Source organism: Pavona decussata, unplaced genomic scaffold, assembly GCF_977016875.1.
Source record: "Pavona decussata unplaced genomic scaffold, jaPavDecu1.1 SCAFFOLD_324, whole genome shotgun sequence".
In the NCBI taxonomy this organism is placed as follows: Eukaryota; Metazoa; Cnidaria; class Anthozoa; order Scleractinia; family Agariciidae; genus Pavona; species Pavona decussata.
Window position 1 is genome coordinate 288,619 of NW_028145713.1, and position 22,619 is coordinate 311,237.

Sequence of the window (22,619 nt, forward strand, 5' to 3'; positions counted from 1 at the left end):
CCTTCAGATCTCAATATCAGTCAGCGCAAATTTTCCCGCTCATGATAAATGAATAATCGAGCATACAGGGTATGAGTATTGATTTATTACCGAGGGTTTAAAAGAAGATAAATGTTTATTATTTGCCCTCGGTAAAGGATCAATCTTTGTCCTGATAAGACCTCACGCTGCAACGTTATTTTTGTCAACCGACGTCTCAACATGAATTTTAATTTACCAGGGATTTACTCATAGTTCCTTGAATGCGAAAACCAAACAGTTTTCATCGATTTCTTTACCCTCACTTCTTCCAAATCAACGACCAGACGATCTAATCCTTAAATTGTTGTTTCAAATATTCGGCAAGAGTCCGCTGAGCATCAAAAAAGATGCTGTCTTATAAAATTGGCGCGAAAACATGACGCACTCTTCAGTTAATTTACTCCCCGCGTCAATCGTATTTCGCAGAATTATGCCATTCCGCACGCCATGCCACATGCCATTTCGCAAACTCATTCCTTCTTTTACCCTCACCGCGAGAGTAGTCGGCGGAAATTTGTGAGGACATTTTCAGACCGGAATCGCAACTTTCCCATTCAGTTACTTAAAGAAACACGAATCGATTTTCCAATTGAAAGTGCACATTATATTTTTCGATTTTTTTTTCAATGGAGTTGTTCATATACTGGTGGGTTGGTACGTTTGTGCAAACATGCTTTGTTAATTATAATTTTACAACATTAATTTTACTGTTATTTGTTAGGTTTTATCTCTCACTATTGTCTGATCTTAGTTCTTTAATTCCCAATCATTTATCAGCTTTTTTTCTTTGTTTAATTTTTGTTTTCAGGTCTCGTTCCTCTTCTCATCTACTAGCTAAGTTACTGTGCCTATCTCTTTGATCAGGGATGTTCCTTCGCCAAATATTAAACCCTCAACTCATCTTTATTTCGATGATGCATTGAAAAAAAAAAAAAAAACCTGTGGAGGGAAAGGAAGCGAAGGAAAGTTGTAATATGCCCAACAGAAATTAAAACGGTCTGAGTTATCAAAATGTTTTGAATAGAAAGCATGACGTAGACTTGTTGTTTTTAGGCTTGATTGCGGCTGAAATAGAGCCTTCTTCTAATTTACATAAGTGAACAAATCAACTGTCGAAAAACACAACCCTACATTAACAAAATTGAAGCCAAGAATTGAGTATATTAAACTATTAAAACAACAACAATGGTCAGTTTTAACTTTCGTCGGTTCGATGCCAACCGGCAATTTGAAATTAAAGCTTGAATCGGAGCAACCAGCTTTGTACATCGAAACCACACAGCGGAAGTAGATGTAGTTGTTTATTAACATGTTATTGACGATAAATTGATGTACGTTTTCACATAAATAGTAATACGGCTGTAAAGGGCCGTAGATAGCTTAATATCGCTTATATGAAGTAGTAGCAACACGGTACTAGACAGAGAAATATTAGAAACAAGAAGCTGTTTCCAGCTTATATTCGGACCATATTTGACTGAGTGGTGCGTAAAGCCTACAATCTTTTAACAGTTATAACCTCCAGCATCGCCAATTCCCCCAAAAAGATAGCCTGCGAGCAAGCTCTCTTGGGGGTGGACCCTCTTTCCCCCTCCCGCCCCCCACCCCTAAGAGAGCTTGCTCGCAGACTACCAAATAGGTAGATACAGGGATATAGAGAGGCAATAAGTAACCACCAGATAGAATTGCATTTCTTACAGTTAGAATGAAATACAGGAGAAAACGACATTTTTCATACGAATGTTTTTTATAATCCCCGGGCTTTAATCCTTACGTTTTCACCTTTCGTTTAGAGATAGAAACCATTTGTACGGTCCTAATATGTATGTGATGCCGGGTCAATGACGGATCGTAATTTTCGGTATGATTTGGACCCAGTGGGGGGTGGGGGGGGGGGGGAAGGTACTCCCTCATGTGACTTTAACGGGGACGTGCGACCCGATAGGGTATGGTTTTCAAAGTGTTCAGTCTTGAACGGGGTATCTATTTCATCACTTTCTACCTTAAACAGGGTATCCCCTCTCTCCTCCGCAGAGGCTCCATCAGTAAAGAAACGTAAAAAAAGGAGGGGAAAAAAAGGAAAACGGGGGAAATAAAAAGTGGGGGGCCCGCGGGGGACGATGGTAAACGATGCCCTTCCCAGCGTCCCCCGCGCGCTTTAATATTTCTCTCCCCCAGGCTCTACTTGTTTAATTTCCCTCTCCCCAGGCTTTCTAAGAAGCCTCTGCGGATGAGAGAGGGGTATCCCTACATGACCTAATGGCTTAAACAGATTGTGATTGCCAATGCATTAAAATACAGTAAGAAACTAGTGTATTCTTATTTCATTCTAGTCTTAAACCTGTTGTGATTTTAGGTTAAATGTCTTAGAAAGAGCCTGAACATTTTGAATTCTGTCTTAAACGGGATAGGGAAATCGGAGAATTGTGTCTTAAACAGGGTCAGGGTTTGAACGCCCGGGCCGCACCTCCCTACCCAAGGATCTGTTGAGTACCCCCCCCCCCCCCCTCCGTGATCTACAGCAACGTTACGCATCACGCGTACGTTTATATCCTTGTACGTTTTTTAATGTTTCGCTGTTTATATTTTTAAATGAAATTCAGGGGAAAGCATTTGTTATTAACCTTTCATTTGAAGACAGAAACCGTTTCTACATTGATTGTTTTTGTATAGTAAACGTGAGACATATTTTTATCTATCTTGGACCGCGAGGTCATAGACTGATTTAATTGCCAAATTTTCGGTTAAACAAAACTAGCCTTGAGACACTAAGGTTAGCCTAAAAAACACTCCGGTTAGCCTAAAGAGCACTCCACTTAGCCTAAATAGCGCTTAGGTAAGCTTAAATAGCTCCCTGGTTACCTTAACGGTTAGCAGTTTATGTTGGGGTTGTTCATGTCTTGCATGCCTCGCATGTTTTGTTCAGGCCTCGCACGTCTGGCTCGCATGTTGTAAACACTCCTCACGGCCCGAAAACAAAGAACGCGACCGAGAATTTAAAGAGTTTGATAACACGACGGAAAACGTAACTCGTAGCGTAGCTGGCGGTTTTTATGGGTGGGCTCACCGGAAAGCCAGGCTAGAGGGCCAAAACGAGTGCCGAAGCCGCGGGGAAATGGGGCGAGGGCAACGAGAAACCGCCTGCCCGGATTCGCGGCATTTTTGAGTAGTCCGTACGCTGGCGTACGGACCATTTTCATTGGATGAGATTCTACAAACGTGAGATTCTACAAACGTCAATCAAATGTTTTATTAAACTCCCATGGGAACGTTCTCCTTTTATACGGCTCTCAGGATTTATCGCGAAAAGCAAAACGACAGAAGAAGCATTATTTAAGCTTTATCGAACCTTAATATTCGACGACAAACCCTCATTCTCACAGCATTGAAAGAAGACAGCGAGCTTCATCGAGCAGAATATTTGATCCGAAACGTGGGTATAAATTTCGAAAAAAGAGCGCGTATTCTGAAAGGATACCGAGAGCTCTATCATTTCTAAAGAATCGGCAACTGAAGAGATCAATCCACAAGATTTGGATCGAAACCGCGGTCTTGCCTGACCATAGCCTAAAATGCCACAGAATCAACGAACAGCTAAAGGACTCGTAGCAGCCCCTGGCCATAGCAACACAGAAGAATTGCCTAATAATAATATAGCGTAATCAAAGCACAGGAGGAAAATACTAAGCTCCCCCGCCCGCAACGCAAACCTCACAGTTATAGAGCGGAGCGGAGCGATAAAAAAAAAAAAAAAAACACAGCCGTGACTACAGCGGCCTTTAGCCCTCAATTTAACGCATTGCATAGCTTTCAAAGAAGCTACTTTGCTAGAGAAAGGATCAAGAGAAAAACAACAGTGACAATTAAGAAACACAACATCTTGCCACAAAAGTAAATAGCCGGGCCCGGCAATACAAAGGTTGCAAGATAATGATAACTACACGGTTAAAATCCTATCCCTACAATTATAAAATGGGAGACTATATTGTCACCGCTGGCAAGAGCACAATCGACAGTTATCATTGACACTTGTTGTAGAACTGGAAAGCTTTTATCCCTTGACAGGCTTTTTCGGAGTGTCGGCATTTGCCGCCATCGAAAAAAACATATCGAATTTCCAGGATATGTTTTGATAGCCAGCCGAGAAGGTTTCATTTTACCATCTGCCATCTGATTGGTTGGGTTAATTGGATATCGACAGGTTGTCAAATATGTAAATTTTGGGGGCGGTGGAATCCGGGCAGGCGGTTCGTCGCGGCGAAGCCGCTCGTTGACGCGGCTTCGCCGCGACTGTCGCGGTTCTCTCCCCATTTCACCCGCAGCTGCACCACTCGTTTTGGCCCGTCTTTCCCGCCCACCAAAACCGCCAGCTACGCAGGCTACGTAACTCGTACCAGCCGAGTACAAAAAACGAGACCAAGAACAATAACTTGTGGCCCAAAGTCTTATCTCTCGGCCCATCGCGACCCCAAAAAGAAAAATAAAAAGAATTTGATAATGCTACCGAAACGTTAACTCGGTCCGCCTTAAAGCCCGAGTAATAACTGAGTGGAAACTAACAAAATACCAGGCGACGACGACAACCCGGCATTGTTTACGATCGAAACTCGTTCCAGGCGACGCGGCTTACAACGATCGAGGCAACCACAGTTATAGCCCGGAAGTACTTCGGCCGATATCGTCGTGAGGTTAGCTTTGAGTCGTTTTCAACCATTTCTCTTAGCCTGTTGTCGCTTACTTATCAGGTACGGTGCATCAAATTACCTAAGCAGAAAAACAGCACTTTAAGGCCACAACACCATGGCCAACTGGGGCTTTGAACGACGGAGAGAGCGGTAAGACATATTTTAGTTGGTGTATAAACAGATTACCAACCGATTCAGATATCGCTGCAAGTGAATAATTGTTCCCTTCACTAAATTTCCATTTGTAGGAAATAAAATAAGGTAATGTTTGTGACTCCTACTAGTCTACCGCTTTAAACATAAGAAAGCAGCACCAGCCTAAGTTGTGCATTTTGTATACTGACTCTAATAACTTGTCAAAAGAACTGGCACGGCCCGGAAATTTTCACTCGCGGCACGCACACGGCTAAACCAGCTTGATTCGGATATCCTTAGAATTGATTTCATCTCAGATTAAGTACGTTATACATTGTTGGATTGCTTGAATGGAGTTGTTATCATAGTGTGGATCTGATTCGTCTTTACAAGTGTGCTTCGTCTAGTTTCAGAGTTGAGTTGAAATTAATACAACAGCTTACGTCTGGTTTTGTTGTCAAATGCTCTCTAATTTCAAGATCTGTGTATATTTGACGCGCCTTGGGTTTAGAGTTTATGACTCGTATCGAACCGAAAAAGGACTGCTCTGTTTATTTATTTTTGATGTTTAAGAGAAGTTATAAATTTTGGTTTGAAATTTTATGATGCAGTTTGATTTTGTGTTGAGTAACAGGCATTATGCAAATGTGAGTCGTATTTAAGTGTTAAGGTCACGCTATTTAGTCTCGAAAATTTACATTCTCTGTAAACTCGATTTTTTTCATACACTCATCACGTCTACAATTACCAAAGAGTTTTGTGTTATCGCTGCCATTATAGAGGCTTGGTCTCTACGCGTCCACATACACTCAGTAGCACGACCGCCGATTCACGAACTTCGTCGTGATGGTCACCCACTCCAGATATGCGGTTTTCGCTCGGTCAAAACATTCGAGAGTTGGAGTCACGGCCATGGCGGGGAGACTGATTACTAGGTAATACTCCGGCAGCCTAAGTTAACTTAGATTAGCAGGGATTTCGGACGGAATGGAAGGAGCAAAAGTGCGATTGGATAAAGTCTGTTCTAGGGTATTAAGAGTTTGTTCCATTATATTTTTTGGTGCCGCGAAGTCGTAAAACTGTTAAAGCATGCAGTGAATGATTAAATACTATAAACTATTCCATTAGCTCAATTGTGCTGGGAGAAAAGGTTGAAAAATCTACGAGGCGTGCAGTGGGAATAAATGAGGCCGCTTATTTAGCTGGGGTGGGTGTTTGGGAAGGTGAGACGGCAAGCATCTTGTTTCCATTCAAACCTTTTTCAAGCTATTTTTCAAAGCTGCCATTTATTTTAAAAAGTTTTATTTTAATATATATCATATTATGCGACTGCCTTAATTTATTATGTTGAAATTGACATAAATCTGACAGCTCTTCTCTAACCATGCTTTGTTACTCTTTACAGACCCAACTACGACAGCATCAAGGATCTTAGTACAGAGGAAATTGATAGCGAGTTTGTACAAGTGCCGAAAGAAATGAAAGGCCACGTGATCGGTAGGGGTGGCTATATGCTAAATGAAATTAGGGAGAAATCTGGAGCAAGCGTTTTCTCTGAAAGCAAGGAAGAGGAAGGGTTTACAGTGTGTGGTAATCAGGAACAAAGGACAATCGCTAAGAATCTTATCTTGCAGAAAGTGGTAAGTTGTACTGTCAACAAACAACAAAAAAAATACACTCACCACTAAGAACTATTAGTTCAACAGCTAATTCAGTGACTGAGTGAGTGACTTTCAGTTGCCCTTTGTGAAAAAATCGGTAAAACATGGTACAAGGGAAATATTTCTACACTGGAAGTGAAGAACTAATGACTGGAGACATTCTGCAGTCACTTAGGCTAGTGTCAGTATATTAGCACAATGTCAGTACGTTTGGGGGCACTTGCGATTTTCTCATGACTGCGTGCGATTTAATTTCTTTACACAGGAAGAGGTGCAGAGCACGATATGGGAACGAGTGGAAATTGAACATGAATACAAGGGATATGTCATTGGTAAGCGGCAAGCAAATCTTCGAGAAATCAGTGGCCAAACGGGAGCAAAGTTAATTGTTAAAGATGGGGAGATATACATAATTCTTGGAAATAAAGAGCAAAGGAAGCTGGCAAAAGTACACATCGGAACTATAGTGGTGAGCCAATATTATTACACTTTTTTCCTTCGGTTGTATGATGATTTCCTTAATTGTTTCATCTTTTTATTCGGCAATCATTCCTTGGGCAACTAATCAAAAGGTGGCTCCTTCCTTCCTTCCTCCCTTCCTCCCTTCCTCCCTTCCTCCCTTCCTCCATTCCTCCCTTCCTCCCTTCCTCCCTTCCTCCCTCCCTCCCTCCCTCCCTCCCTACATCCCTTCCTCCCTCCCTTCCTCCCTTCCTCCCTTCCTCCCTCCCTCCCTCCCTCCCTCCCTCCCTTCCTTCCTTCATTCCTTCCTACCTCCCCTCCTTCCCTCCTTCTTTCCTTCCTTCCTTCCTTCCTTCCTTCCTTCCTTCCTTCCTTCCTTCTTTCCCTCCTTCTTTCCTTCCTTCCTTCCTTCCTTCCTTCCTCCCCCTTTTTACAATGGTGAAGAAAAAGAACTTAGCAGTCAATTTTTACCTTTTTATTAATGGCCTTGCATTCATGCTTACATGGTCGTGATTACAAGTGGAAACAAAATTAGTAAAATGTGTGTTTCTTCCGTTTATACCATGTTTACATTTGTCATCGGAGAGTAATCGAAGAATCAGAACAGTTGACCTTTAAAACTTATATACAGGCGTCGTTTGCCATACCCAAATTGCAAAGCAAGCAATCCGGCTGTTTGAATTTCCTTTGTCACTGACTCGTCATCAGTAAAAGGAGCGAATCGCGTGACGTTTCAGGTCACGCATTATACTCTAATATTTAAGGCGAAATTACTGCACAAAGTTTAGGAAAACTACGTTCCTTTGGATTTTGTAAGACGTATTGTGTGAGAATAAGTGAGTAGTTAGGAATTGGCGTATGGTGATGATCAAGAGTGAAAGAAGCGTTTGACATGTAAAGACTGAAAACGGTCTTTCTGTCCAATCTACTGCATACAACAAAAGTCTGTGACAGAGAGAATCGAAATGATATCATAGAAAGTGTGTAAAATGTTGATTGTTGTTTCTGAGAAGAGATCGAAGCTCTGAGAAATGCGAGACAAGAGAAGACAAGGGAAAATACAAAAGACGCGGCTATATCGGCATTCGCCCATTCCATTTATGAGCTTCTGGACTTACTTGCTCGTTTCGTTTTCGGCTCGTTTCGGCGGCTTCGGCTCGTTTGGTCCCGCCATGGTTAGGACCATGGAGAGACCAAACTCGCACGATATGCCACTGCAACGTACTTAAAAGGTACGATTAGGTATAAATATCAAATCAAATTAAATCAAATCATATCACATCATATCACCAATAATTTAACTAACGCTCGGCTTCAATTTTAGGCAAGGAAAAGACTTTTTGGCGTCGAAAACCAATTTAACAGAGTTGTTTATTACATTGATGGTTGGAATCTCCCTAAGGACTATAAACTGAAAGTGGAACACGTGCAACACGAGAATCGTATGCTGCTACCGGAATCGCACCTGCAGTATCGACTGATACCAGCCAAACAATGTGAACCACAGGTGTACTATAGCTATCTTGCATGTTTGGTTATTTGTTGTGCATACTGTGAAATTTTGTTTAGTTGTCTTTGGATCAATCTGGATGTGCCGCTTCGCCTATTTTTAGCATTTATGTCTACTCAGTTTACAAAGTAATAGTGATTACAGATATTTGTCCTCATGTTTCATTTTGCGGTTTTCGAGCATGCTTCCTTTAGTGGCTTTTGACTGTCAGGAATTTGTGGAGATATTTTATTATTAACCCCTCCCCCCGCCCCTTTTTTTACCTACATCACTTCTCCCTACGGTGCTAGCAGAGGAGGTACTTTACTCTTTCTCTTCTAGTTCTCTAATTGTCCGATGTTGTCCTCTGTCATAGGAATCGGACAGCTCCAGTAATCGCTCAGAATATGTGCTAAAACTCATGAAGGACGCTTTGGTTTCGCTTCGTAAGATCAAAGAGGGGGGCGAGTATGTGAAGGCCGACATGTGGTGCCACTTTGGAACGGCAGTCATCCGGATTCCTAAAGAAGGCATGATATATTTGAACCCTCTTTACGTCTAACGATAATTATCTTCCATACAGAGATGGGTTTTTGACTTGTACTTTGTAGTGTTTGCTTGTTTTTTGAAAGATCACACTTCTACAGTGCGCCCTCTGGTATGGATATTTGTTTGACAGCCTCGTGTTACACTGCATCACAATCAGGAGTCCTGAAACAATCTGAATACGATTCGTGACTAGACTTGATGGCCAACAGACGTAAAACAAGCTACGGGTATATATATATGTATCACCGAAAGACATAATTTGTCATCTTTCCTCGTTTTGCTCATTATCATACAGTCGAAGCTGTCCTTTCGACCGCTCTGTTAGGTGACTAGCTCTCGTTACGACCGACGCTTTAAAACCCCGTGTTTATTTTCATCCAAACTCCTCTAATTTTAAAAAAAGCTCCCGTAAGCGACCACGACCACTTTTGGTAATTACCAAGAGGTTTTTTTGCTCTGTTTGTAAGCTGTTTTAAGAGACCAATTCGAAGAGTTTGCTATACTGTACGTATAATTCAACACTTAATGGAAGTTGACACTTTCATCAAGTCCTATTGTCAAAATGTTGTCATGTGGAACTTCGACGTTTAATGTGTGCTTTATACACTCGATTGCAAAAACGTTGACACCTAAAAAGCATAAACCGTTAACGATGAGACCCAACGGATCTGTAGAGGGAAGAATTCAGCAACTAAAAATAAACTAAACACTGCTTTATTTCTTAGAGAACGTCAGTGAGGGAGATTGGACCGTTAATGAAGCAACTGAGAAACTGCAATCGTCAGATGAAAGAAGTAACTGGAAAATGGCATTTAGAGAAGGAGTAGACCTTAACGAGAGAATCTTCAAAGAAAACCACTACAGAGAGGATGAAAACGTTCCATTCAAAGCAAGATACGACTTAACCTATCTGACGCCATCTCGTCGTCAGTTACGGTGTAAGGTTGGTAGGGATGGAAAGTGAGAAAAGATAGGAATTCCATTTCCAGTTTTTGCCAATCCTTGTTGAAAAACATGCCCTCTACTTCTGTAGCCAATTAAATCAGTATTCATTCCTTTTAATGTGATCTTCTGTTTAACCTGAAATCCCCAACAGTATTAAACGAATTCAAAGCAGGTGCAAAGAAACAACAGCAAACAGTTATCAGGCACGTGAAAGATCTTGGGAAGTCTAAAGGCACTGACAAATGACTTTTGAACCGTCAAATCCGCAACATGTACTTCAACGCTGAGTGTCGGTTTCACTACGATTGCAACTGAAGGCACTTTGGTAGTGACCAGAGAGATTCTTTTTGCTTAGAAGTGAACAACTGAATCCTTTTTCTTAAACAGGTGTGGGTTGCACACAACAAAGTCAGGAAGAGACTGGAGGATATTCAAATCCCTTTTAGTGACGTAAAGAACGTCTTGGACGAGGTTCACTTTCAAGACGAAGCAACACGATCACGGTGCCGAGGATGGCTGGTTCTTAAATCTCGGAAATATTTGCAAGCGGACATTTTGTTCCCTGGTTGCAAATATGATTGCACAAGATTGAGCATTCGTGGACGAACAGGTGTGTTTTTGCCTAGTTATTCATTTTTAATTTACATTTCTGGTAAATTCAGCTACAGAAATCGGGATTTAATCGTTCGACTGATGTTAGGGTGGTGGGAAGCACGTGGCAGGCAGCGCACTTGAGTATTTTGAAGGGAAAAATTAGAATTCAAGTTAATCATTGCGACCCTTCCATTGACAGCTTTATCATTCGTCGCGTTTGCTTTTCATCCGAGAAAACGCCTGCAACGTAACAAGGCAAAATAAGTCAAGTTTCAGTTCCTGCCAAATACATTTCCAAAGCAACAGTAACATCAAACACCATAACAACGTTGTAACTCCCCAAGTGAAGAATCCTCACAAGTCGATATAAATATCGAGGATGACCACGAAGTGAAGAAGGTCCCCTAAAACCGCGTTGAACGTTTAGGCAGTTTTTCTCTGAGATAATGTCCTTACTTTAGAAATCCATGTGAAACGTGCTGATTTTTGATGTGAAGGCTACTTTGAGTGCTCTATATGAAGTTGTTTATTTGTTTTTGAGTCTCATGACCTACCAGGATTGAGAATACATTAGGGGTCGTTTTCAGACCACGAGGTTGTTTTTGAGTATTGTATTTTGTTTTAGAAAAGGATTAAACCGTTACTTAGAACTAACTTTTTTTAAAGTTACGTTAAGCCAGTTTGGTTTCTGCGACTGGGAAATCAACTTGAATGTTACCCTACGATCTAGATCATGTGACAGACAGAGGCCTGGCCACAGACTACGAACCGGACGAGCAAGTGAGAAATGTTTTATCAACATACCTATCTCAAATGACTATGTGTGATGAAGATGGATTTGGGCTACGTCTTCCTGAGAATTTACCCGAGGGATTTCACTTAACCCATAAGAGGTTGTCTAAAAGAACCCTGTTCACCGCTGATTCAGGGTTTGCAGTTATCCTCTCAAGGGAACACACCTGGCGCTACGTCATGGGGAAAGCGGAATACAGGGAATCGGTAAGTTACTTCCATAGCTACCTAGCAAAAGTTATTTCTTACTTCAAGTTCTCTGGAAATTTCTCGTATTATAATAGAGTTAGATCATTGACTCAACCCAAGGTTGCCAGAACTTTTTGATCGGTACATTGTATTATAAATACTTACCTGGTTGGTAAATAAATGAGGCATATGTATTTTATCTGTCAGTGACGCAGGCATATTCGGAGAAAGATTCGAGTTAGCCTTGCAGGAGTCGAACCCATCGCCTTCCAATCACTCGCGTCAGGATGCTTCACCACTGAGCTGTAGACCCAGGTCTAAGAGTCTCCTATAGCTTTATTTTTTTTTAATTATAACGACCGTGCGCATTATTATAATATCAGGATTGAAGAAATACAGGCAATAATTAAATTATTCAGGCATTCGAAACATTTTGAAAACAGTCGCTCGACTCATCATTTCAAGTAGCTGCTGTCATATAAAAGAGGCTATCAAAATGACTTAACACGGAGGGCGAATCGAAGATACATATAATATTATACCCATCATCTGATGACCATGAAAGCCCTCTTACAAACAACAACAACAGCAACAACAACAACAGTAATAACACTTTTGCAGTTCATCTGAGGGCATTGGCCGCGTGTGGCCGGGGCGTACCTAATAACAGCAACTAGCTGCTTTTTCTTCATACTATCCAGCCGATAAAAGGCTGTGTACTCCCTTTAGAACAGTTTGAGAACTACCATAAATACAGGAGATACAGGAGAGAAAAACTCGTAAAATGGACTTTTTTTACCCGCTTTTCACCCTTCTTTTTCTTCACCTTTTATCATCAAGATTAATTTATATTTTCGTTATTGGCACTATAAATATAGACCCTTCGTTGTATCGTCTGTACTGTCTCTGCAGACTGATCTCCATTTACACTGCGAAGACTGGGACAGGCTACTTAGCAGTGGAGTCTGGGAACCCGTGGTCATAGTCCAGAAGATACCCGAATTCTTAGCGTTCGTGAAAGAAGTCCAAGGTCTGGTAGTTAGTGAGGTACAAGGAACTGGATTAGCAGCAACAAGTAAGCAATAGAAAGGCCATGTGAAATTCACTTACGTTAATTCTAGGAAAGCTCTAGGATACTTATTTGTGGCAAGTCAATAATTAGACATACATATTTCGCTTCTCATGTTTTACACAACAAAAATACTTGACGTCCCCCTAGCACACTTCTATGGTTCTTTCGTGGACTATTGCTTGAATTGGTCTCGTTTATGCTCGACAGATTTTCCTTAAATTATCCCCGAAAGATTACCATCGCGATAACATCTGGTTACGTTCTAGACAGTTTGGTTTAAGTTATAAGTTATAAAGTTTGAAATGAGTTGTGACTTCGGGGCAGAATCTTACAATCTGCGACTCATCTTTTAAAGTAATGTTTAGTTTTATGAACAGAGCTTATAAGGTAACTGTAAAGAGATTTGATTCCTGTTTCGAGCGTTAGCCCTTCTTCAGAGCGAATTTTTTATTTCTTTCTGACAAAGGGCTTAAACGTTCGAAACGTCGGGGCTTGAATTTTGTAACGGTGTCCAAAATACCTCATCGACTTTGTTGATAAAACTAAGCATTCGTTAACACTCTCCACGGACGCAGCACCACAATAGAGCAATTTTGCAATTCTTTTTAGTTGAATAAGACTATAAATGTTATTCCTGCTTAATTACTGACCAACGGAATGGCTAATCGACTTCAATTATGTTCTTCATTCACAGGCAAGGTATCTTATTCTCCTATATACTCCATCTTTTTTTTGTAACACGCTCATTGAAATGCGAACACAATTACTGTAACATGCCACGTAAAGTATGCATGCTTTCATTTTTTTTCTTTTTATGCTGCAATTCAGTTCCCCCAGAAATTCGTGCACGTGGTATTTCAGCTGTAGAAGCTTATAATAGGGCCCTTGATGCTGGAAGAACTTCTGACAAGAGGGTACCAATAATGCTTATTGGACAACACCGGGTCGGGAAGACCAGTTTAAAGAAGTCGCTTCAGGGGATGCGCTTTGACCCAGAGGAAGACTCTACTGTAGGCATAAATGTGGATCCTTCTCATTTCAAGGTGACCACAGAAACATGGAAACCAGGAACGAAGGAAAAAGACCAGGATTATGACTCAGCGATTTCATTCATATATCACATGGCAAAGTGGATTGTTGACAGGTTAAAAGAGGAAAGTGCAAGCACGATGCTTGAGGGAGATACTGTACAAATGGAAGGTGCCTTTGATTCTGAAATCACTGAGATGCCAAGCCAACCAAGTACAACGGATCCTACAAGAGAAGCCGAGCATATTCATACAGCTAGCGATCAAGACCTAACACTCGACAACAGGGTAACCCGTGTATCAACATCTGGTCCAAGAGAACGGAATGAAGAAGACGTTAATCGTTCCACTTCGTACGTGCCAGAAGAGGTAGCAACTGTAACTGAAACGCTACTTCAAGGTGACTGGGAGGACAGTGGGGAAGACATTTTTTCAACTTTGTGGGATTTTGCTGGGCAGTCAGTTTACTATGTAACCCATCCGCTCTTCATGTCATCACGGGCAATGTATTGTTTGGTTTACGACCTCAGTCTAAATCCCGACGAGTTAGCTGAGCCTCCCTTGAAACAAGGAGTATACGAGAAATCCCCAGAGCGCTTCAATCCAAAAACTAATTTGGATTATCTTGATTTTTGGATGATGTCTGTGGCTTCTTTAGCCAGTGGTGAAAACGACAACAGAAACGAATCTCAGTCAGAGGGTCTCCCTAAGAAGCTACCTGCAGTTTTTTTGGTTTGCACTCATGCAGATACACCCTACACTGATTGCGACCCTAGAGAACTGGCTTCCAAATCTTTGGTTGTCTGAGGAAAAAGCCATATGGCACCCATTTGATTGATGTGTTCGTTGTGGATAACACAAAGTCAGGGACTGAGTCTGAGTGTTCCGAGGTGATGCGCTTGCGACAGGAAATTCGCACTACTGCTCAAAATTTACCTCACATTAAAGAGGACATTCCAATCAAGTGGTTAAAATTTGAGAAGATTCTTAACGCAATGAAGGAAAGTGGACAGAGACGCATTTCGTTAGATTCAGCAAAAGTTATTGCGTCAAAAGACTGCAACATTGATCAGGACAAAGAGTTAGAGACATTGATAAACTACTTGCATGACTTGCGAAGTCTGATTCATTTTGATGACTCACAAGACCTGAATAAACTGGTAATCCTGGATCCTCAGTGGCTGATTGACGTATTTAAAAAAGTGATTACTGTCCAGCCAGCTCACCAATGCACAGAGAAGAAACTGTTAGAGTTATGGCTCAAACTTGAAGAGGAAGGAATCCTGGATGAAAACCTTTTAGTACATGTGTGGAAGCCTTTGCTTGAGGACAAAGACACTTGTGACAGTCTCGTTGGAATTATGGAGAAATTCAGCTTACTGTGCCCTTTGCCATCAGATGCCTCTGAAAGCAAGAGCTACCTTGTGCCATCAATGTTGAAGTGTCATCCACAAAAGGAGATTGCTGAGCTTGTTGCATCTGCAAAATTGCCGTCTCTGTTTCTCAAATTCCGAAATGGTCATGTCCCTCTGGGTTTGTTTCCAAGACTGGTCCTAGAGTTCTTTCAGTGGGGAGAAGAAAATAATTTCTGGAGGTCAGGAAGATCTAAGATGTTCCACAATTTTGCCAGATTCTTTACCTCTGACGACGAAGAATGCTCCGTGATCCTTCTATCCCACTCCTCCTCCGTGGAGTTGGTTGTTCACAGAGCGAATATCAATCTTGAATTGGCCGAAGAACTATCCTCAAAGATGACCATGTCCATCGATTTGCAAAATTGTACCACTGGGGTCACCTGTGCGCTTGCTGTTCAAAGACAACTTCATTTGATGCTTGAGTGCATGCGCAATGAATTTTGCTGGCTTAGAAATATGAGGTATGAAATGAGTGTCATTTGCCCAGTCTGCTGTCGTGGACGTGCAGTCAACTACTGCCGTACTCATCATAAGCAAGGATGCCGGGAAGAGCAATGTCTCCACTTCTGGACACTTTCTGAGTTGCGCAGTAGCGAGAAAAACGCGAATTGTACGAGGTCTGCCACTGCTGAAAACTGCAGAGTTCCGGTCGCCACCTTTACACATTGGCTTGCTTCTTCAGAGCACCAGGTGAACAAATAGTTAATGGCCATTAATTTTTTTTTAACAATAGTGCATCTTTTCAATGATGCACTCCTTCCACCGTGTTTTATCGATGAAAGTGCCGTGCATTGACAATTTGGAAAGTCTGACAAATTACTAACAGGTAAAAAATTAAAGTCGAGAAAATAGTTTTCTTTTATAAAAAGCACACTCCCGAATATTTATTTGATTGAGAACGTAGTGACACCAGCTAGTAGTATTTTAATATAATAATCGATAGGTCTGAAATTTCATGGAAAAGGAAGAGCTCATAAACTGGCATTTGTTGGTTACAGTAAAGTGGGTATTTTTCTTTTCCAATTTTTGTAATTATTTAGATCTCGCAGTTGGCAGTTGGTGAGCCCGACGAAAGATGTCCTCCGTCTGGTGAGGGTGAGCTGATTTTATCATCCTTTTTTATCAAAACCATTGATTTAGTACAAAGGAAACATGGCAGGTTATCCAGGTAGTGGTATTTATAAATTGCAATTTGTCACAGCCTATCCATGATAGGGAAGCAAGGATGGCGCAGTAGTGAGAGCACTCGCCTCCCACCAAAGTGGCCTGGATTCGATTCTCGGGCTCGGTGTTATATGTGGGTTGAGTTTGGTGTTAGTTCTCGTCCTTGCTCCGAGATATTTTTTCTCTAGGTTATCCGGTTTTCCCCTCTCCTGAAAAACCAACATTCCAAATTCCCATTCCATCTAGAATCTGAAGGTCTGCCAGGAATTTGACAAAAACTCTACTGAGTCAAACAAAAGCTCTTAAGGAAAAGCCTAGGACACTCGAGAAGATCAATCCCACAAGCTGATCTGGGTAATTTTTAATAATTTTTTCATACTCAGCTATGGCTCACCGTTACAAAAAAAAACCCCCTTTTTTACCAGTCACTTTGGCTGGACTCTACACGCTGATTACGGGCGCCAGTCACACAACTTAATGACGCCATTATTGCCTCTGTATTCTTTTCAAACTCCGCGACACTAATCAATCGTTGTATTAATCAGTACCTCGGCTGGAACCCAGATAAGTCTGCAACTTTAGATTGCAGATGTAATGGAGATGACAAACATAACCAAGAAGTACCTCCACCTACCCAATAAAATATTGCTCAGTTCAATTTTTTTTGGAGGTCAATGTCCATAGATGATACATTCCTGCAGAAAGCAAGTATCAACAAAACGCTAGAAAATCTTAAACTTGTCCTAAATCAGTTTACTCTCTAGGACAAGGAGGAAAAGCACTTGCTCTACCCGAGAAGCTCTTGGAATCCCTTTCTTGCCACTCCAGTGATGCCGAGCAGATTGTGAATCAATGGAAGGAAAATCTTCAACTGGATCAATCCTCTCTTAAAGAACCAGACCCTGAGACGAAGGCTGTGATCCGCTGTTTCACAGCAACAGCCAAAAACTCAAACAGGGTTGATGTGGTCCAAGAATTAAGGAAAATCGTACCAGCTGGAACAACTGGTAGGTTCATACTTGGCTTTGATGCATTACTGGCTGTTTAAGAATTATACTACTGAATTTCTAAATGTATGAACTCACAACCAACAAGGCCTGTAGCGTCAAGTTGGATCTCAGTTCACGTGGTTCGAGAGTAAGTGAGACAGTGGTTTTGTACTAAACAAAATTACGTGAAATGAGAAAAAGTAAACTTTGCCTGTTTCTTTTTGAAACTTGAGCATTCCAAACAAGACGTTAATGGTATATTGCATCATATATCTTGACTAGAAGACCAATCAGATTCTGTTAGCTTGCCGATAACTGCAATACTCTAAAGTGAACACATTACTTGGAGTTGATTAAGACTGCTGTTAGCGGATCTAGTGCTTGCATTGTTAACTGTTACTGATCATTCGCTTTATACAGTACACTAACTCGTTACCACTGTCATATATTTTTTTATTTTGTTTTCACCCACCCATTGAGAACACAGAGCGTCCATGGTAGACTCCACTTATTTCGACCGTTGATGAGCGGAAGACCGCTTTATATTCCCTTTATTTTCTTTCTTTATTTAAAGGGCACGTTCTTTAACCGTATTGTTGTGTTGAGTGGATTCTGCTTGTAACATCGCTAATACGATGTCACACGTAGTCACGCTTTGTTTGACTGTACGATGCCAACGTACTTTATATTCTAACTCTGTACCCTGAGTTTATTTGCTATTCTCGACATCTCGGGTGGTTAATTAGCAGCCTTTGGGAGACCTAAGCATAGACTATGTTCGGATCTTTAAGGATTAAGACTTACAACCTTTGTATTTGTAGAGATTTCGTTACTTCCGTTCCCCTATCTACAAAGCTCTCTTCACGATGCTCTCAATATTGCCTGTTCTACTGCGATTATAATATTATACTCCCGTCTTTGAAGCGCTGTCACTATAGTGATGCTTATAGATGTCTTTTATAGTGTTTTTTTTTTTTCAAATTTCTATAGGTCCACTGTTACATGAAGGCCGTCATCTGCTGGAAGTCCCAATTCAAAAGGCGACAGAGCTCACTATCGCCCTAAGTGGTAACGCAAAAATCGTTTGCTATAGTAATAAGAACGTTTTAATTTATATAGTAAAATTTAAGTACGTTACAACTGACTTTTGGAAGAGAGTCATCCCAAAAAGTTGAGCAATTTCCATCTCTAACCTTAATGGTTAATTCACAGGGTCCAGAGGAGTTCAATTCGAGTTCAATTCGATCATATAAAACACGCTAATCCGTTCGTTTTACCTTGCGTTACGATTGCGTTACACAAAATATTTACCGCCGGCCAAATTACTGTGGGCTCGGAAGTTTGCTTAGCTCGAATAACAGGGGCGTAGCGTGGGATTTTTAAGATGTACGCACGAGAATAAATTTTTCGTAAGCGCCAAAGTCGCTTACAACTAGGGTGGTCTGGGGGCATGCTCCCGCAGAAAATTTTGAAATTTAGGGTCTCGGAAATGTTATCTCCTCGTTTTTCTGCGGGGCATTTTCAATAAATAATGCGGCAAAAATGCGGCAAAAAGTTGTTTATTTTAACCATTTTCCTGGTGTTTTCTGTAAGCTACAGTGTCTCGAAAAGAAAAAAAAAATACTAAAACAGGAAGACAGGTCACAAGCAAAGGGTGAGGTGTCACCCTTAAGACGGGCAAATTCCGTTACCAACCTGTCAATATCCACGTTCTCATGTCTATGTATATGAAGGATTGCTAAGGAGCTAATTTTTCGTCCGTCATCGTACTTCGCAGAGGAAATTTTAGTCTCTTCATGCTACTGAAGCTACATTCGGCAGTGCATGTAGACGAAGAATAAGTAAACAATGTTACGAGAGCAACAAATTCACCGGGATGAAATTGGGAGTTTGCGTGGTCAAGAGTCTCAACCAAAGTCTGCGGCGTCACATTCGGATCCATGCCACTCCATTTGCGCTTCCATCTTGTGAGGCGTTTTTCCTATTTTTGCTTACCACTCAAATACACTTTGCCATTATTGTGTAATGTGAAAATATGAAATTATTACCCAGCAAATTTAATGGGAAAAATTTTCAGATCTCAACTGTACGCATGGGCGTACGTGCGTATATGGACGCTACGCCCCTGAATAACACTCAAGAATTCAGAAATGGAGGAAACCGATTTAGGCTTATTTTTTTCGAATCGCCATAACTCGGGCGAAATTCAATTAAAAAGCTTCATTTTCCCTATCTGAGCTAGGATCTCTATATTCTAACCAAACATTGCGAAAATTCCGTCGAAACATTCGATAAACCTACATTTTCGGCGAGCGAAATTTTCGGCTTGAACGGCATCGCTTTCGTACAATGTGCACCGCAACACCTGGTGACGGAAATTACGTATCCAATCTCATAACCAGAGCCCGCGTTACCCTTATCCAGCGATCAGGTCATATGCGTATGCCCTAAAATCTGTTGACCCTGTCGTTTTACTCGTGCTTTTCCGTGAAACACTCTGTTGCCGTTGCATACGTCTTGAGATTGGATCTTCATCTATTCAAAAAAGTGGTCTGTTTGGTCCGATACCTGCCACCCGAGCTCAGCAGTGAGTTTTGGCAGGTCTTCCCATCTTATAACATCAGCTGAGTGCGACTGCTGGGGATCGTTCGAGTTCAACTTTACAACTGAATACAGCCACGATCGGCAACCGTTGACTCTCCTCTGTACTCTAGTCGCATCTGGGGAGACCTCCTTTAAGATCACTCCCATTTCAGATGAAGGTAAATCTATATTTTCCTTCTCCAGATAGTTGTTTTTGTAGTCCTCTAGAATGGCTTTCATCAGAGTGAAGGACTGATAATCTCTTATGTAATTCATTGAAAGCCTGAAAATAAAGTTGACCTAAAGAAATCAATGCGCGTTCAAACATTCCATAATCTTACCGCTTAGAAACAAAAGCGTGCTTTTCCCTGCCAGATAATTTAGCTTGTTTCCTCTCTGGCGGATTTTCTTGCAGTGGAGGGGACCTTTTCGATGAATAATTCTCCATGTTTAAATCTCCCTCCACAGCTGATGTTTTGAATTTTGAACTAGTAACGGTTGATTGCACTTCCGTTTCCGGTAACTGTTCACTTCCGTCACCAGGTCATGCAGTACACATCAAACGAGTCACGTGATACAAGTTTCCTCCGTTTTCCTTTTTTCCTCTCGGCACTTCGTGCCTCTTTGTCGGCACTTCCTGCCTCGTTCGGAAAGCTTCGCTTTCCGAAATATAATTACGCCCGCGAGCTGTTGTTTGCGGTTTACGAAGTAAAGAAAAACATGGCGAACGAACAGGCAAACGGCTCGATCGAAATTAGGATGTGGCAATTAGGTTCAGGATTTTATTGTATAAAGCCAGGATTTAGTTTAAAAGGTAAGACTTTCAAAGCGTGTTTTAAATGATCGAATTGAACTCAAATTGAACTCCTCTGGACCCTGTGGTTAATTCACAACTCTCCACAGCTAAGTTAAGGCAACAATTTCCAGGTCACCCCCATCCCCGTCTATCACAAACCTTTTAACGTTACAACGCTATCTACATGTGTTCATCATATGCAGATCGAGTTGAAATTTATAGCTTTGAGAATTAAAAAACGAAAAAGCTGAAAAAACAAGTCAGGCGCTCGGTTAAAAGAAATGGTCAAACACCCGCGAGCATTTGATGGACAAGACCAACTTCGTTCTTCAATGAATTTTGGATTAAGCAGTCAAACTGAACTGGTCCTCGCTTTTGTTCCGCAGGGGGAGATGAATGGAAGTGTGTTGCAGAAATGCTGGGTCTGAATCCGGAAGAGATCCGTTACCTTGACAGACGCACTATGAACCCAGCTGATGCTGCCTTGGCTTATATAGCAAGACGCCGCCATCTGACTGTAGGAGATCTTTATGATATCTTGTGCGAGTGTGGCCTACCTTTAATAGCTGACAAGCTGTAAAGAAGGTGATATTTGTAAATATCAAATTAAAGCAGGGCCCGGATTGTGTAAAGGAAAGAGGAAAACTATTTTTTTTTTGTTCAGGATGAGTTTCGAAGTTACCCTAAAACACTTTCAAACTTTTGTTATATTCATCATATTTTACTTTTCAATCGAAGCGTAGTGAATAAAAGTGAATGGTTATGAAGCCAGACAAATGTCTTTGTTATTTGATTTTGTTAAAATTTTTGGCCTTGACCGTGCACAAACCACAGTTAAATTTGGAAATGTGTTGGAGCAACTGTTCAATAGAAACGTTCCTGTTTAGATATTCAGCTGTAGTGTAATCAAAGGATTGTGCTCGGTCGCGGCCCTTCCAGCATAAATTGTAGCACCATATCGTGCTTTGAAGATGGCAGGGTTGCATAACCAGTCGATAATTAAACTAAGAGTAAAGTCTCTGGCTTGAAATAGTCGCTCGCCTTTCCAGGCCGGGAGTTTCGAATTCTCTAGGAGAAACAGTAAATCGCAAAATACATAATGAAATAGTATGAGTAAGAACGCACTCAACCAAAACTCGAGCTTTCTAAATTCAGGTATATTATACTGACATTCATATTGGGGATTGACTTATAATACTTCAAGGAGAAGTTCTGATGAGGACATGAATCTGTTTTGTATCAGAATGAAACCGACCCAATACATCTTATATTAATCCTCAATCTAATCAATTTTCAAACAGTGTTAAAACGTCTGTGGATTTCTTTAGTGAATTCTTCATAGGGGCCGTTTCATAAGCATGTAAATTGCTTCAAAGAACCATGTCTTGTGTATTGGAACGACTGTGTTTTAAATACAGTTAATCAAGTTTTACGAAGTGTTTTCTTTTCCTGGGTTCAAATCATTTACAGTTTTAAAGTATCAATGTAAGACGCAAACAGCAGGCTGACGCTAACCGATGGGGTCTAAAAAAACCCCCGTAATTTAGGCCAAATATGCGTTCTTTGGGATTAGTCTACACCTACGAAATAAGACCCAAGACAGTTGTCTGAAATGTCAGCCGTCTCCTTCCCCCAGGAGACGGGTGACATTTCAGACTACAAGACAGTCTGAAAGTCAGCACTGTAAAGTACAGACTGAGAACTAAGTTTACCTCGGCCTATTGGGCCTATTAGGCCATCGCGTCCCTTTAACAGCGAGGCATCCAACGCGCTGACGAAATGTTGTTTGAAGACATGGGAAAAACTGAAGCCTAACTATTTTAAATCATTAATCACAACTGTAACAAGATTCTGGAATCTGATCGGCTATCAGCAGCCATGATTTTAGCAATAATAGGACATTGTACGCGCCATGCCTGCTGTAATTGCACAGTATGTGTCATTTGTGCGCGCTGTAATTTAATCGATCTCGAAACTTAACTCAACTGTTGTCTTCTATTTATTCACCAAAACTGAAACTGTTGGCTAATATTTCTCAAATGTTGTTAGAGTT

General features: G+C 41.2%; 1 protein-coding gene and 1 pseudogene across 2 annotated transcripts in view; both read left to right on the forward strand.

Moving 5' to 3' along the window:
• Window positions 1-22,619, forward strand: part of LOC146453656 (uncharacterized) — a 114,982-nt gene that overhangs the window by 70,963 nt on the left and 21,400 nt on the right. The gene's annotated exons all lie outside the window — the stretch shown is intronic.
• LOC146453664 (uncharacterized) lies at window positions 4,679-22,298 on the forward strand (annotated as a pseudogene). Its single transcript, XR_014859432.1, has 14 exons — window positions 4,679-4,856; window positions 6,247-6,481; window positions 6,768-6,971; window positions 8,286-8,468; window positions 8,827-8,980; window positions 9,725-9,942; window positions 10,332-10,554; window positions 11,269-11,537; window positions 12,432-12,594; window positions 13,420-15,724; window positions 16,075-16,129; window positions 16,963-17,205; window positions 18,178-18,255; window positions 20,953-22,298. The product of XR_014859432.1 is annotated as an uncharacterized LOC146453664 (transcript).